Raw genomic sequence first — 18,537 nt, 5'->3', positions numbered from 1 at the left:
TCTAGATGGTGGTTCTACAATGTGATGCTTCCTGTATTTTTTTTCTTGCAGCAGCAGCCAGTAAGAGGATGATGAATCCTTTGTTTACAATCTGCACTAATGTCTTGAATGTTAATAATTTGACTGGCAAAAAGGGGATGGCAGTTTGGAGGATAGACACAGAGCACAAAATGACAGTGGAAATGCCACAGATCCAAAAGGCAATGACATATGACAAACAAATTTCACATCAGAGATTCTGCGGCTCTGGAGGTACAATACGCAAGAGGCTTTGCATAGGATATAACTACACACAAAATAAAATCCTAAAACACTTTTATAATGCGATTTATATGGTGCTTTTACTGTGTGTATTTAACATATGTTCAAAGTGGAGTATCAGGCACTGGTTCGACATTTTTAGCATTTGTAAGTACTTCACTTTATATACGTTTTACTGTAGATATCAAATGATCATAGTTTAATTGGTATACAAGTACACAGAAAAGGCAGCCTAATAGTATTACCCATAAGTGTAGTTTGATATTATGATTACATTTTTAAACATACCATTCTGTCAAAAGTCTACTTAAAGCGATATATAGGCTACACTGATAATTTAATGTATAACGTTTATATACCTAAGTAATTTTGCAATGGTTCCTGTCTTTAGAAGTGTACATTATTGTCTTGGAAACAGATATAGATAAATACAAGTGCTAAGGACTTACTGTGAAGTGTAAATGTAGCAAAAGGATTATGATCCTGATTACTCAATTCCTGAAACATTTGATTTCATCTCATTCACCTTCATGTGTGGTTCGTTTTGTTACATGTGATATTTGACCTACTTTTCTGCATTATTCCCGTGGTATCAAATTACTTTCAGTCCTGCAAAAAACAATTAAAGCTCGTCTCATCTTATAAAGATGAAGAAAAAAATTCCTTTTAAGAACAGACCACAACTGCTTCTTGGAGCAGCTTGTCCTGGACCCCACAAGGGGAGAGACCATTCTTGATTTAATCCTAGAGTGGACTCTGAGGAGCTGAACTGCTCAATAATAGCGACCATAATTTAATTAAACTTAACATCCTTGTAGGGGGCAAAAAGCCAAAGAAACCTACCACAGCAGCATTTAATTCAAAAAGGGAAACTACACAAAAATGAGGAAGCTAGTTAAACAGAAATGAAAAAGGATATTCACAAGGGTGAAATGTCTGCAAACTGCATGGAGACTATTAAAAACACCATGATAGAAGCTCAAACTAAATGCATACACTCCAAACAAAAAAAAACAAAAAAACAAAAACAAAAACAGTAAAATGACCAAAAAATGCCAACAGAGTAAAAAAGGCAGTTAGAGGCGAACAGGCATCCTGTTGAAGGAAAAGGCTCAAGTAGGGACCATCAAATTGCAGAAGTAAATGCGTGATTATGCAGAGGGTGTTGTAGAGAGGGCTTTGGATTCTTTGACCAGGGGATGTTGTTCCAGGAAGAAGGATTGCTAGGAAGAGATGGGATCCACCTGACAAAGAGAGGGAAGAGCATCTTCGCAGTAGGCTGGCTAACCTAGTGAGGAGGGCTTTAAACTAAGTTTGCTGGGGACGGGACCTAAGCTTGGAGTAAGTGAGGAAGTGGGACACCAGGAGAAAGTGCAAGGAGAAGGGTGCAACAGGGGAGGCCTCCTGATTTGTATTGATAAAGTAGAGCAATTTGCTAGTTATCTTAGGGGCCTGTATATGAACGCAAGAAGCCCGGGGAACAAGCAGGAGGAATTGGAAGTCCTGGCACAATCCAGGAATTATGATGTGATTGGAATAACCGAGACTTGGTGGGGTAACTCACGCAACTGGAGCACTGTCATGGATGGGTATAAACTGTTCAATAAGGACAGGCAGGGGACAAAAAGGTTGAGGAATTGCACTGTATGTAAGAGCGATATGATTGCTCAGAGCTCCAGTGTGAAACTGGAGAAAAACCTGTTGAGAGTCTCTGGGTTAAGTTTAGAGGCAAAAGCAACAAGGGTGATGTCGTGGTGGGCATCTGTTATAGACCACCGACCAGGAGGATGAGGTAGATGAGGCCTTCTTCAGACAACTAGTGAAAGCTTCCAGATCACAGGACCTGGTTCTCATGGGGGACTTCAATCACCCTGACATCTGCCAGGAGAGCAATACAACAGAGCACGGACAATCCAGGAAGCTTTGAGAGTGTTGCAGACAACTTCCTGGTGCAAGTGCTGGAGGAACCTACTAGGGGCTGTGCTCCTCTTGATCTGTTGCTCACAAAACAGTGACGAATTGGTAGGGGAAGCAGAAGTGGGTGGTAACCTGGGCAGCAGTGACCATGAAATGGTAGAGTTCAGGATCCCGACAAAAGGAAGAAAGAACAGCAGCAGGATATGGACCCTGGACTTCAGAAAAGCAGACTGACTCCCTCAGGGAGCTGATGGGCAGGATCCCCTGGAAGGCAAATATGAGGGGGAAAAGGAGTCCAACAAAGCTGACTGTATTTTAAAGAAACCTTATTGAGGGTGCAGGAACAAACCATATTGATGTGTAGAAAATAGCAAATATGGCAGGAGACCAGCTTGGCTTAGCAAAGATGTCTTTGGTGAGTTTAAACAAAAAAAGGAAGCTTACAAGTGGAAGCTTGGACAGATGACTAGGGAGAAGTATAAAAATACTGCTCAAGCATGCAGGAGTGAAATCAGGAAGGCCAAATCAAAACTGGAGTTGCAGCTAGCAAGGGACATGAAAGGCAACAAGAAGGGTTTCTATAGGTATATTAGTAACAAGATAGTGGTCAGGGAAAGTGTGGGCCTCTTATAGAAAGAGGGAGGCAACCTAATCAAAAATGATATGGAAAAAGCTGAAGTACTCAATGTTTTTTTTGCATCTGTCTTTTCAGACAAGGCCATCTCCCAGACTGCAGCAAGGGGCAGCACAGAATAGGGAGGGGGTGAGCAACCCTCAGTGCTAAAAGAACAGGTTCAGGACTATTTAGAAAGGCTGGACATGCATTGCATCCGACCCCATGGACTTGTGCCTCTGAGGGTGCTAAAGGAATTGGCTGATGTGATTGCAGAGCCATTGGCCATTATCTCTGAAAACTCAGAGATTGGGGGAGGTCCCAGATGATTGGAAAAAGGCAAATAGTGCCCATCTTCAAAAAAAGGGAAGGAGGAGGAGCTGGGGAACTACAGGCCAGTCAGCCTCACCTCAGTCCCTGGAAAAATCATGTAGCAGGTCCTCAAGGAATCCATTTTGAGGCACTTGGAAGAGAGGAAAGTGATCAGGAACAGTCACCATGGATTCACCAAAGGCAAGTCATGTCTGACCAATGTGATTACCTTTTATGATGAGATGACCGACTCTGTGGACATGTTGAAAGTGATGGACGCGATATACCTTGACTTTAGCAAAGTTTTGACATGGTCTCCCACAGTATTCTTATCAGCAAGTTAAAGAATGGATAAATGGACTATAAGATGGATAGAAATCTGGATAGATCATCAGGCTCAACAGGTAATGATCAATGGCTCAAAATCTAGTTGGCAGCCAGTAACAAGCAGAGTGCCCCAGGCGTTGGTGCAGGGGCCAGTTCTGTTCAACATCTTCATTAATGATCTGGAGGATGGGATGGATTGCACCCTCAGCAAGTTTGCAGCTAACACTAAGCTGGGGGGACTGGTAGATATACTGGGGGACAGGGATAGGACAGAGTGACTGAGTCAAATTACAGGATTGGGCCAAAAGAAATCTGATGGGGATCAACAAGGACAAGTGTAGAGTCTTTTAGTACATAGGAATGGCATGAAGGCTGTGCTTCCTAATATCAAGGCTTCACAAAGCCACTCACCACATGCAAGGAGGGAACTTTCCCTGGTGATGGGGGCAGGATTTACCCATCAGCCACTGCCGAATTTGAGCTTTCATTTAAAACTCCAGCTCTAATGGTAGACGTTTATATTAATCCAAGTCATAGCTGGAGGATTAACTGATGCAGCATGGTCTTCCTGATTCTTCAGACAGCAAGAAATACAGCAAACTTTCCAAGGACAAGCATCTGGGCTGTGCACAGACTTGTCTATGCTGGTGAAATACAAATCCTGAGAAATACTGGCATAAAGGTACATAGTGGGCACCCAACTACTCAATTCCCCACCAAATCCATCAGTTAGCTCCACAGGAATACATCAATCTTCCTCTGAGTCCACATTCTGTTTGTTTATTCCCCGATCGAGCCATCACTTGTGAATTTTACTCTCCCTGCAATCCATTAACACACCCTGTTCCCCAGTTCTTCATATGCAGATGCTGTGGTGACTCTCACCCTCTTCTCTTTCCTGGCTGGTTGATCAGCATTCCCTTCCCTCAGCTTGTACCCCAGCTTCCTCTGTCTCCTTGAGTGTGTGTTGATTAGCCGGCTAGGATTCGCAACTGTCAGCTCTACTCCTCCTGTCAGCCAGCAAAGAAACATGAAGATCCCTGGATGAGCTGGAGAACAGGACTGGAAGCTGGAGCTTCCAGCCAAGAGTCAGAAAGTAGGCAGGCCTCACTGTTATTGAAGTTGTTACTCTGAGGCCAGGGAAAGAGAGAGGATTTCTTCACTCCAGATTACTCAGCAGAGGTGGAAACAGTCTATGCCTGCTTCTCAGCTGTGGCCAGGTGGTATCTTGACTATGTAAATCCGCTGAGCTCCAGCAGGTAATATTCCTTGTTTTGGGCATGTGTAAGTTGGCTGGTAGGCTGTCCCAGAACTGACCGGCATGAACGCAGCAGACCAGAAGTAGTAAAGTGCTGTGTTCTGTGAACACTCATTGCAATTAAAAAAAAAAAAAAAAAAAAAAAAAAAAACAACCTAGAGGTGCTGGGGTGCCATATGTAATCTAGAATGTTCAGGATTTCTTGAACTTTCTAATTTGTGGAGCATGTGCTCTTAAACATGTTTCATTGTTTGTGCTGTTTGATCTTATTTGTTCTACAAATGCTTTTGCTTCTTCCAAAATTTATGGAGGTCAATTCCATATCCTGGAAGCATCTGAATCATGAGGTACAGTTACACCATTACATTAGGGAACTTCAGTATTGTATTTCAGTAGCACAAGAGGGGTTGATAGACAGACAAGGAACGATGCTAGAATCCAAATAGTTGGAGGTCTGACCACCTGCCTCAAACTCTTAAATAAAACATGCATTCCTAAATAGTGCCATTAGTGTTGTAGACTTTGGTGGTATGCCACATTGATCATTTATGCAAGAACACAAAATTGACACCTCTGCAAAGTCATTGAAATTCCCTAGTCCTTTATTCACCCTGCAATATCACTGTTCTCCAAAGAGTTCTCCCATTGAGCATTGACCTAACTTGACTCTCAGTAGTCTGCAATTAAAAGCAAAACCCAAAATAGCATAGCTACACAAAATATTTCACACAACATGTAAGGGGGCAAAGTTACAGGAATTTTGAGATCTCCAATTGCTTTGCTTTTATAGCCAAACACCAATTTGCTTTAAAATAGTTTTATGAACAGTGCTTTGTCCTTTTATAAACAATGTGTTTTCTGTACATTTGCATAAAAGACTGTTTGGTGGAAGTATACAATTAGTAGCTATGCATAATTTAGGCATTCTGTTCTTACATAATATCCTGCATTTTTTCCAATGATTTACCAGGAAAGCCCAGCTTTTTTCATGTTTGACAGGTACAAGGCAGCAGACTAGAAGCAGGAGCACTGGTTGAAGTTTATAGTTGATTATTTGTATACTCACAGAGAGAGAGTATGTAGGTGGAAATGACGTATTAAATGCATGTGATAAATTACACATGTTGTAAACTGGTTGATATCTGGGTAATTTGATGCATGTCTCTGGCCACATTACCGGCGCCGGTAAGACAGCACTGACCAGAAACAGTCCTCTTCCTGCTTTGTTCCTGCCGCACAACCACTGAAAATGCCCATTGCCACTCTGCTCTTTTGCTGAAGTCCCTTCCTTTCACTTCAGGTGCCATCATCATAACTATACAGCATATGTTTATTCCCCCAGAACTCTCGCACTGAAATGATGATGAACTAACGTGATTAACCAGCACTTCTCCATCTTTCATTTGCCTTCCACCCTTTGTTTAAGGACACACTTGTGAGACTGTGTGTTGAAGCACAAAACCCTCCAAATTCTGTACTCTTCATTATATAGAGTGCACACTTTCTTCGGTCTTAATTTAACATGGAAAATGCATGGGAATTACTATCATCCATTTATATTTCAGTTCTCCTGCGGCCCTCTTCTAGTATCCAAAGGCAGTGCTGGGGTATAGAATTGTCTTAAGCTGTATCTTTGTTTGCATGCCATATTAAATCTCCAGTGCTAAGTAGCATTTAAAAGTGTTTAGGGAACTTCTGTAGCAGAGATTAGTCTTCTGGGAATGGGAAAGACTTTTCCTTACTCTAGTAAGTAAAGTTTTAGAGCATGTTGCCTGCCTTCTTGTTCCAGAGTGTGCAATGCGAGCAGTGCAATGTAAAGAGGACCTTGAGTCAACCATGTGCTTGGAAAGAGACTCTCCCTCTCCCCACATTAGAAACATGAATAGACTGCTTTTAGAATGCTCCCCATCTGTGAAGCAAAACTAACATATTCCTGATATTGCCGATAACTTACTTCTCCACATTCTAATCTGTCCAAAACCAGAAATCCTAGGCAAGCATTAGCAGATAGATGTAATAGATATGGGGTGAAAATTCTGACACCCAAACATTAAAGAGCTAAGAAAAATGTTTGGTTACTTAAAAATTAAAATCACTGAACAATGTCAGTGAGCTCCAAAACATCCAAAGATTCTCCACTCTGAAAATAAACTTCAATTTAGTATGCAGCATGCAAATTAAAGTTAGTTTTTGATCGTGAAATAAAAGCAAAAGGGTAATTAAAACTCCTTAGGGTTATTGCAATAAAATGTTCATCTCTGGCACCCCTGCCAATAATTTAGGGTTTAAAATGCACTATGATTTTAAGATATATTTGTTGTATGTAAATCGTGTGTGCTATTTTACTTTTGTGTTTTTACTCCCCCCTCCCCCCCCCCTTTTTTTTTTTTTAAACAAAAAAACCATTCAATCACATTTTTCAACGTTTTTCTTTCTGATTCAGGCTAATAGAGGTATTTTTATTTAAAGAAGAACTTTTACAGACATTGTTCACTCCAACTTGATGCAGCAGAGAAGTTATAATATTGACTACAGGACATCATAATTATTACCATGGCAGTATGCTGTGCATGTGAAAACAAACACACAATTATGATCTCACGCAAGAGCAAGCAGGAAAGCTTGGGTTGTGATTTGCTTTGAGATTCACATTTTCAATAATAGCAAGAGGAACACATAGCAAATGATTCCTTCATACAAACAGATTATGTGCTTTCAAATTTGTCATCTTCACACTAACAGGAAATGCATCCATTCCTATTATGTAGTTGTCAACAGTTTAGTTAATTTTCCAAGATCAAAAAATCAACTGTGACATTGCAGACTTTGTAAAACTAAGAACAGCTCATTTCAAAAGGAGTTTTATTGTACTTCAGTGAAAATTCAATTTTTTTTAAAAAAAGGGACATTGTTAACCTCTTTTTGGATAAGTAGTGCGCCCTCCATAAAGGAAAAAATCCCAGGCTTCCTCCTTGAAGAATATATATAATACAGAAAAAAAAAAGAATGATGAGACATTAAATATATTTTAATATCTTTTGACATTAGGTCCTCTGCAATCTAAACCTAATTGTCTCAAAAAGCTATATGTACGTGTATGCTTCATGAGGTGTGTGTATCATCTGGGAAAGTACAGTACATTGTGGGGCCTAACCTTTTTGACAAGGTCCATTTAAAAATAACAGTAATCAGATTTAAGGGTCTTGTTTTCAAGCTCCTTTGAGAAAAACTTGACTGAATATCTGATGTTACACACAAAAGATTAAAGAGCTCACCTTATGAATAAAAATTCTGTACACAAAAGATTCCTGAAGGAATCCTTCACACTGAAATTGCTGACATCACACTGTAACAGCAAAACACACCAATTTGCTCAATATAATAGTGATTCTAGTATTTTAATACATTCAGTTGCAAACAGGGATAATCAATCACCATTCAAATATATGTACAGTTAAGATGCCGCCAAGAAGAGAAGCATATATTATCCATAGTGGTGATGCTGTCATACGCAAATCATCATGTACCATTATCCATCATGTACCATTAACCTTTGAGTTGGATTTGAGGTAGTTAGATGGATTATTATTGCAATCCCTTAACTATTTTCATAGGGCCAGGTAAAATAAGCCAACAATGCAGCATAGAACAGATTTAGTCTTATTACACAGGCCGTAATCACTCTCCTATAATTATCTTGTTTCCCTTCATCAACTCAATTAGTACATGCTTGTAACTCAGAGCTAAAAAAAATTTGTTTCGACAAACAAGTGTCAGATTGAGAATTATTTTTTTAATTAAATTGTTTAAAAAAACAAAACAATACTTTGATGAACGGGACTGTAAAAGTGCACAGGGTCTTAAAGCACCTTACAGATATTAAATGAGACTATGCATATCCCCATACCTCTGCCATGCTACAAAACTGTGCTCCAAGGGGGCTCCTCCTGTGTCATCAGGTGATATGGGGTCAGGTCAGCAAGGGTCAGATCTACTTATCAGCCATTCTCCTCCACATAAGGATCTATAGTAGCACCTGCATATGCTATGAATGAAGAATCTTTCCATCTTTCCATCCATCCTCCAACCTCCATCGAGCTCTTCTGAGGCAAGCCCCTTTGCTGAGGCTTGGTGAAGGGAATGGGATTAGAAAGCAGTAACTGCTAGCTCAGCACATACAAGAGTTACTTACATAATCCAAATCATCACCCTTCCTCTGGGCAAAACCATACATCCTCACCAGCAAGAAAAACAATTCCTAAAATCAGCTGAAAATATAGATACTTACCATAAGCTTCACAATGGACCAAACTGCCTGAAGATAACCCAGCTAATTAGCAGTAGCAATCATAGTAGACATCTTGGTTCCCAACATCAGATCCTTCTTTCAGTCTATAGGATCTATCGCAGATCCAGTATCTGTACCCACGATGATAGCAGTGATCTACCCTGGAAAAAAAAAAAAAAAAAAAAAAAGCATGTTCTGTGAATTTAGTCAGTTTGCTTACAGTAAACCGTTTCTTTGAAGCTACATTGTGATAAGATTGAGGACAGAATCTGGCACAGATTTGCACACTTTGACTTTGTGAATTATAGTTGGGTGCATAAATCTAAGAGCAGGATATGACCTACAGTTTGTAGCACAGAGCATAGCAGTCAAGCTTAGTTCAAATCCATGTGTGACATTTTATACAAGTAATTTAATGAGCTGTTTGCATATTTGTAAATAATTATCTTATAACCATATAGTACAGGTTAAAATAATTGTCCCCCTAACTGCCTGGAGCTAGGAAGAAGCTTTCTTCTTATGCTTGCTTTTACAAAAATTGTCCATTTGAAGATGTTTTTACTATAGCTGCTGGGGTGTTGGAGGGATCAATTTTTAATGAAATAACCAAAAATCCCAAACATAAAAATGCAATCAAACACTGGTTTTCAGATGAAAGTATTTAGTTTTCAAAAAATAAAAAATAAAAAGAATTCAAGGAAAGCAGATACTTTCACTGAAAGTTTGTTTTGTTGAGAACCCTATTCTCCATCAAAAATTGATAGAAAATTTTTTGATTAGCCCTAGCTTTTATACCTATTCCTGATATCTGATACTGACCATTGTTTGAGAAAGGATACCTGATTAGAAAATTAGTTTGACAATTTCTATGTTTTAACAACTTGATTGAGCATTCTACATGCTTTAAATACTTTGAATTGTTAGGCAATTTTCATAATTTAAACTGAAAACTAATATTTCAATTATGGATATTCACAGATTATATGAGTTCATGGAAGGTGAGATACTGCATGCAGTAATACTTACTATGATGCAATTGTTTTACACACAAGATAAACCAACCCATACGATTAATACACTCCAGCTCACAAACTGACACGGAGAAAAAAAAAAAACAAGCTTTTCCCCCTCTTTTTTTTGCCAAGATACAATAAGGTTTTAATTTAGAAGCATCTTGCTGTGCTGAAATTAGTCCTTTTTGAATGAAAAAGATCTCAAGCTACAGCAAGCCAAAAACTGACACTTTAAAAAAATTGATTCAAGTAAATAAAGGATTCCAATAAAATGTTGATACATACTAAAATTAAGATAAATACCAAAGAACATCAGAAAAAAAAAGTTAGATTAGTCATGGTAGGGACTATATAGTTTAATGCACAGAATACAGAATGTATGATTTGTGGGCAAGGTGGGTATAAATTTTGCAGGAAGACAGATTAGGTTGTAGAGATGGAAAATTAGCACTATAAGCAAATGATTCCATGGAATATTGGGGAGGAGTGGTGTCAAATTTCTGAATGAAGTGGACCATACAGCAGAATACATATTAATACACTAAATCATAACAGTACAAGTATATCAGTAGATACCCTGATCGAATGAACTAATAAAATAGCAGGTGACCTCAAATAACGCCTACCATCTGATCATATGACACCATCAGGACAAGGTTTAGAGAAAAGTTCTCAACATCTTAAGTGATTACTTCATTACAGCTAGTTCACAGACTAAATAAGAGAGGAGGCTAGTCACAATTTGACTAAGTAGAAATAAGTGTTGGTTCAAGAAACAACAAGTTGAGCCACTGATAATGATTACATTAAGTTCAACATCATCATGGGAGAACTTGACAATAATTATGCCAAAGATACAGCTGAATGAGAAATATTTTCAGAAGTTGTCTCAAAGCAGAAGTGGCAGCCCAATATCCATATCCTAAAGGCCACTAAAGTAAAAAACCCAGACACCTTATGATCTAAGATGTGATAGAAGAACATCCAAAAGGATGAGTGGGGACATGATTGGGGGTGTATATTTTAGCATAGATATCTGAAATATAGCCAGAACTCTCAGGGATTTAAAAAACAACAGGGGGAGAATAATAATTTAGGATTGAGGATGCTCATAAATATGGCTCTACAAGAAATAATGTAACAGCTAATTAATCTTGCTCCAAAATTGCAATAATCTGACGTGTCTATCTGAGGTCCTTATTATGGCGCCCTTACTGTAGTATTATGAGCACCTCTCAATCTAAGGCATTTATACCGAGAGGCTACAATCTAAGCAACACAAAACAAAATCCACTTTTCATTCCCCTTCCCAACCCTTTTCTTTGGTAAATCCCCCCTTTCACTTACTCTAATTTACCCTATCATAATTAAGGCATCCTTCAGCCAGCGTGAATCAGTCTCCTGATAGGACATTACATCAGATGCAAATTTCTTTCCCTTTACCTTCCAACCCTTTATCTTCACTAGGAAAAAATATATGTCTTAATTTATGTTAGCAAACAGAGGGGAAAATCCTAGTGATAAGACAGTTTGTCATTTTAATGAGAGTTGAAGTAAGTCAAAGTGACTTAGGAAAATGGGATTTAGCTTCAATGCTGAGCAGAGCAATGGCTAAATACCTTTAAAAAAAAAATCAGTGCCTATATGCTTTCCGAACCAAAAAGATCATAAATCTTGTCCCAGCATTCACAACCTGTACTTCCTATACCACAGATCAGCAATACTATTAACTGCTCACAAAGGCATTTATAAATATTTTAATGGTGACCATTTTAATGCATCTGACAAAGTGGGTTACAGCCCACAAAAGCTTATGCCTGCAGAAATTAAATTTGTTAGTCTTTAAAGTGCTACAGGACTCATCATTTTAATGCAGTAGACATTATGAAAAAAATGGCCTAGTGAAAATAAGATTCCTGTTCCTGATGATCCTAATATCTTTTAAGACAGTTTCTTTCCTAACAAGACTGCAGTTTTCAGAAGTGAACCTGTTGCTCCTCTTTTACCAGACTTCAGTTTTCTCTTTGGCATGTAACGTAATTAAAAAGTATCCATGTGCATACAGCAGAAAGGGATTTTCTAAATCGCAGGAGCACACCATTCACCCTGAATTTGTCCCTAATAAAATACTTAAGCTCTTACACAAATATGGATTTTCAGCTCTTTGTGAATCAACTCCTTTCTTCTAAGAGATTTGTCACTGTGGAATAAAAATCACTTGTTAGGAAGCAAATCCAAATCCAATCATGTGCTAAATTTTCCAATCCAAATAATGTAAAGAATTTCACAACTGAAAACAAAATCTGCACATCTGATTCCAAAGATCTGCAGCTGAAAAAAATTAGTCACAAACAATACATGTTAAATTTAATGTACAGCCACAGCATTACTGATTAACGAACACTGCATCTTAATTCACTCACAATGTACTGTTAATTGTGTTCTAATCAAATGACATGCAACTGTGCAAATACATCCATAGTTCGTTTATTCCTTCTTCATATGTGAAAGCTACTGTAGGCTTTGATAATAGTATGGTTTGTGGATAACTACCTTAGCTTTGAGATGCAATATCCTACCTATACCTTCTTATAATCATATTGTTGAAAAGATTTGAGGGATACATAATGTTCCAGACTACAGCTAACGAGGATGGTTTGGGGACTATTTCTGTCAAGCTACGATAAATATACTATTGTACTCTTATTTTGATCTGGTCACTGCACCTATCCCAGCCTCCAAACAAGCATATTACAAGACAATTTTAATTCATTATAATACACGGCACTTAACAAGGGACAGATCTTAAAATGAGTCAATAAAAGATCTTTTACAGTAGCATCCTAGTCTAAAAATGTCCTTGTGAGAAAAAGCCTGCTCTCACAGGGGAGTTTTGCAGTACTTCCTTTGGTCCACCAAAGAAATTGAGAGGACACTTAAGTGTTCCTCCCAAAAGCACTTGTACAAAATAATGTGGGTTCACTGACCAAAAATGAAGCAAAGGCATCAAATATAGACATAGAAACTTATATGGTGATATCTTCTTAAGAAGACATGCTAATAGAAAATATAGCTATCCAACTGTACTATTTCATGGGTAAAATTATCTACCAGTTTAATTTCCATTGAAGTAAACTGGTGCCACGTGTGATGACGCAAATCATTTAAATTGATTTTTTCATAACAAATATAATGCCCAACTTATAGAAATAGATAGTCAAACATACAATTTTAACTACCTTCTGTGGTCACCATTAAAACATTTTGCAACAGGTAATATATAATAACCTCCTGTTCTAAATACAGGGGAAAACCAAGGTATTTTAGATCCAATTACTGCATGGTAACTTACTGACCTTTTAAATGGTGACAACGGTACTGTGCACAAGACCTCTTTTTTCATAAAAGGGGTGGGTGTGTGTGGGTGTGGGTGTGTGTGTCAGAGAGGGAATTATTTGAACAACATAGCTATGTGAAAGATCCAAGTTAACGGGTAGCAAAATGTAACCAGAGTTCAACAGAAGATTCACTCCTATGGCATATTCTACATACGTACCATCACATGTGGATGAGCTGCCAGATTGCCTTCTCATTTACCCTAGTGTATAACTCCATTTAAAAAAAAAAAAAAAAAACCCAGTGTGTGAATCTGGTGTAAGTGCAAGGGGAATCATGCCCCAGAGTCTCCATTCTATACCTTTATGTAATTAATTAATTAATGCATTAATAAGTAGGAATTATCTTTGGCCAAAAAGGGAAGTAGGCTTATGTCTTTTTATTGAGGCTAGGAAATGAGACATATTAGAATATTTTTGCTTAATTTTTTTTAATTTCTTGGTCTTAATTTTTAGTTTTAGATTTCAGTTTATAGGATTATTACTGGCTAGATCTGCTGGAGGCTTGTTCTCAGGGGTTCTCTTGACTACACAGCTCCCTTCTAATCCTGTCCAGAAGAGATTTTGCAGTGTGAAAGGGGAGAAAAAGTTCAATTAATACAGCCTGAGACTCTGCCCCTGCAGACTTGAGGGTCCTGAGGAAAATATCCTATAGAATTTAATAGGGTGTGACCCTACAGACATTTGTTTTGTGAAAGAAAAAAAAAAACCCTCTATTTTTATGGGGTTTTGAACCATCATACTGGAATTCTACACCTTAAATTCCATGTTTTTTTCTATAAGGATCCAAAGTAATATAGCTGACTCTCCAACCGTTTTCTACTGGCCCATACATTCACAATACAGATGGATAGAGCCTAGACCCAGAGAAGCCTCGCAGAAGAAGCTTCTGAAAGCTGGAAAGAGCACTTTAAGCAGAATTCTCCCTTCTACAAATGCAGGCCCCTCTCTGTGCACAGACATTGAGTGGCGTATGACCCACTCCCCCCAGACTGAACCATCTCCCAAAGTTCTTATTCGGTTTTCGCTCAGGTAAGACTCCAGTGAAGCCAAACCAAGGAAGCTGCTGAACACTGGTGATTCCAGTTGACTTCACCATTTAGATTTTCTCTGTACAGCTTCCACAGATATTAGACATATTTTGATTCTTAATACAATAAGGAATGACCACACACTGTCCTAAATCAATATGGTTGAAGACCCAGTGAGAAACATTGCTTGTAAATAATGCTAAACGGAAGAGTTGCCAATCAGTTATACTGGTGATTATGGGCAGGGTATATTATCCTTAGATCACAGTACAGTTTCCCTCAATTTTCATTACATCATCCTAATTCATTCACATGTTCAGTATTCTGTCTTTTTTCTTTTTTTTTTTTTTTTTTTTAAATATAAATTCTGGACACACTGATCACCATCAAGCAAAATGGAGTGCCTTTTTCCAAAGGTCCCCCCTCCCCTTTTCTTTTATTAAAAGAACAAAACAAAAAACCACAAGCCATGAATAGGCTAGATAAAAATCTGAATTTAAGCCAATTCCCACCATTCTGAGGTTAGTTCAAGTCCTGTGTATGGGATAATTTAATGGAAGCCTGTGAAGATCAATTTACTATAGCACAGAACATCTTCTGTCCCTGAATCTGTGTAACTTCATTAGCATTGTGTCTCTGCTATACATTACACACTTATTTGGGGTGTAACTGGAGTCCAACACAGCACAATAGTGCTGAAAGAATTGTACTATTTTCAGCCCAGGAGCTTTGTAACAGATCCTCCCTTGTTTAATTGTAGCATACAAAATACCTGCATACAACATACTGCCATTTCTACCTCTGATATAATCCCTGGTCTGAAAGTAAAAGAACCATAGAAAGTTGTTACAAAGTGGTGTGTGTACTAAGACATTCTGTACTAAAGACAGCAAGCATGAAATATTTGAAACTCTAGAATTAGAGACACAGCCGGGTCAAAATTTAAGTTTGAAAAATAAAAACTATTTTTCTTAACTGAATTACTAAAATCTGTTTAGATGAATAAAATTGAAAAAAAATCGAGTCTACTCATACTCATTCATCATTAAAACTGTTCACTTTTTCTGCTATTTACAGCTTGAGCAATGAAAATAGACTAGAGAGTTACACTATTGTTCATGGTAAGTTTCTAATCAATATCGTCTTTTTGCTTTCACACAGAGGCAAACACTGAAGCATCCTGCCAACCAAGCACTGCACAGGAATATTATCCCTTTAAAAATAAATGGGTTCAAGTTTAATTTAAAAAAAGTAATATTTCTATTGATATTAGGTTTTATAAGTGCTTGCATTTGCAAAACCCGTTTTTCTGCCCCACAGTACTGTAATATCTCAACATCTCACAATTATAAATGGATTTTATCCTTATACAACAACCTTGTGAGGTAGGGATGCATTACCCCCATTTCACAAATAGGGTACTTTAAGTGACTTGGCATCATCGATTCTAAGACCAGAAGACACCAGTGGATCATCAACCTCCTGCATATCATAGGCCACCTATGCTTCCATGACCCGCAAACTAAATCCAATAAGCAAAATATTATAGCCCACAGGAGAGCAGACCATTATGTGCCACAGAGAGAATGGTAGTTACTGAGGTGCACTAGTACTCAAGGGACCCTTCAGTGTCATGGAAACAATTAAGTGAAATATACCCAGATAATCCTGGCAAGTGACTTGCACCCACATGATTACCTAAGGTCACACAAGAAGTCCGTGGCAGAGCTGGAACTGAACCTGGGCCTTCTGAGTCCCTCTGCAGTGCCCTACCCACTATACTTTCTTTCCTCCCTAAATTGATCTTAGTGTCCTTTACATTCATAGCCCCCAAATAGCATGTTTATTCAATTAAAATATAAACATCCTCATCTTATTTCACTGAATGTGTTGCACATTGTTAAAAATACTCGTGTCTTTGTATTTGTTTATAGTCTAATTGTTTGCTTTGAAATAGTGCCCAATAACTTCTGGATAAGGGAAAGAAATGTTCGCAACAGGAAATACAGGGGTGTAGAGAGTCTAAGTGAATGACTTTAAATAGCACTGAGTATTTTTGTTGTGTTTTGTTTTTAATTTACTGGCCAGCAGAATTTTTAGCTTTTGTTCTTTACTGTATCGTGGAGTAATCCTGAAATATGCAAGTCATATCCTGGGGCAAGGCAAAAAGGCTGTTTAAAAGGTTTAGTAATCTTAAGAGGGGTTTTGAGCTTATTAAATGGATTGGTCTGTTCTATCTGAAGAGTAAGGAAATGAAGAGATTGATTAAAAAATAAATAGTATATTATGCAATTGAGATGAGGTTTGAGGTAAAATGTAGATGCTCATTAAAATTCTGTACTAAGCAATACACCTTCTTTTTGGGTCTGTAAATCCAACTTCTCTCCAGAAAAAAATAGTGGACATTATTAATAGATGAATCCAATTTGAGAAACAAGAAGGATGTTGAGAGGTAAAACAAGAAGGATGTTGAGAGGAGCTTTTTTAGTTACTTTGCTCTTTACTTTTTCTTTTGCTTTGTTGTATAACTAAACAAAGTAACTACAAAACAAGATGGCCCATGAGCTAGTAAGTTAATACTTGCTCTGGTATTGCCTGCCTGTGATTTGATAGATCTTACAATGGAGAAGCAGTTATGGTAGGGGGTTCTTATACCTCTGAAAGTAGTGTGAACTTTGACTTTAGCACTGTGGTCTTTTGAGAAGTCTACTTTAGTAGCTGGACAGCCATTTTGTTTCAGACATCACTTGTCAGTGTAACTATGTTGTGGATTTTTCATACCCCTGAGCAAATGTAGCTGATTGACCTAACTTTTTAGTGTAGCCTAGGCCTAAGGTGCCTATGATTCTATGTGCATGATTATAATACATACATTTGCTTCTGTGTGGCCTAGTGGAGGAAGCACTGGATTGGCACTCAGGAGAGCTGGCTCTGGTCTACTCGGTGACCTCAGCCATTTGCTGCCCCTCTGTGCCTTAGTTTCCCCATCTTTACAAAGGAGATAAGTATCTCTATTTTAAAGTGCTTTTAGATCTACGGAGAAAAGCACTATAAGATCTAGGTAATATTTTGTTCAGTTTATTACAGAATAAAAAGATGATCATTTCTGGGTCTTAAACCTGCACAGATCACCCATGTAAAGCCCAATGCAGGACTGGAGCCTTAGAAGTTGATGGCTTGAAATAGTATAGTAACATTTTTATGAGCTACAGGGATCTTAGCTATTAATATAGTAATTTTTTGTTAAGGCTTAGTTAGTTGCATAGAACTTTTGGTAAAGAATGTCACTATAATTAAAGGCTGTCAACATCAGCATGACAGAGGCCTATTTTCAAGATTTTATAGCCCATACGTAAAACACAGGCAGAAATGTAACTTAGCATGAATGTGTGTGTCATACTGGCTATAGTTACCATAAGCCACATTTCCATGGGAAAAGAATAGCCATACATCATAGTGCATGTGTGTGTAATGCAGAGAGAAACATTTTTAATCACTTCTAATACGTACAAAAAGATATTAAAATATAAATAATCTTTGCAAATAAACATTTTGAGTGAGCTTAATTAACAAAGGCAGCATGATACTACAGAGCCTTGATATGCTAATCTCCATTTATATCACAACTGATTAATTGTTCCATCTGAAGATTATTAATTTTACCTCTCAACATCCTTCTTGTTTCTCAAATTGGATTCATCTATTAATAATGTCCACTATTTTTTTCTGGAGAGAAGTTGGATTTACAGACCAAAAAGAAGGTGTATTGCTTAGTACAGAATTTTAATGAGCATCTAGGTAGCAGTCAAGTCCTATAAATACCTAAGATAACTAAGCAAAATTATTGTTTCTTTATTTCAGTACATTATTGAGAACTTCAGTAATCACTCTCATGACTCTTGCTCTCTCCTTAATCTCTATCCATAAAAATAATGCATAGATTAGCAGACCAAGTCCCATATGAATGTCAGGAACTCACCTCAGTTCAGATATTTTTCTAGCCCCTGAAGTTAATAGCAACTAAAAAATTTTAATAGTTTCTTTAGAAGTCTTTGTTGGTCTTTTCCTTTAGATCCATGTGCATAAGGTGTTATGCTGCATTATCCTTTTAAGACCACATTC

At 37.8% G+C, this 18,537-nt stretch overlaps 1 protein-coding gene across 27 annotated transcripts in view; it reads right to left on the bottom strand.

Annotated features, from left to right (window-relative positions):
* The window catches only part of SORBS2 (sorbin and SH3 domain containing 2), a 400,789-nt gene that overhangs the window by 344,006 nt on the left and 38,246 nt on the right, over positions 1 to 18,537 (bottom strand). For all 27 annotated transcript variants that reach the window (XR_010920450.1, XM_067551608.1, XM_067551605.1 and 24 more), the window contains one exon: positions 8,977 to 9,137. The gene's annotated coding sequence lies outside the window, so the exon portion shown is untranslated. The remainder of the gene's footprint in view (positions 1 to 8,976; positions 9,138 to 18,537) is intronic.

This window comes from Emydura macquarii, unplaced genomic scaffold (assembly GCF_026122565.2).
Source record: "Emydura macquarii macquarii isolate MOO-44397 ecotype Brisbane River unplaced genomic scaffold, CSIRO-AGI_Emac_v2 contig_1363, whole genome shotgun sequence".
NCBI lineage: Eukaryota > Metazoa > Chordata > Testudines > Chelidae > Emydura > Emydura macquarii.
This window is presented reverse-complemented; position numbering and strand designations above follow the sequence as displayed.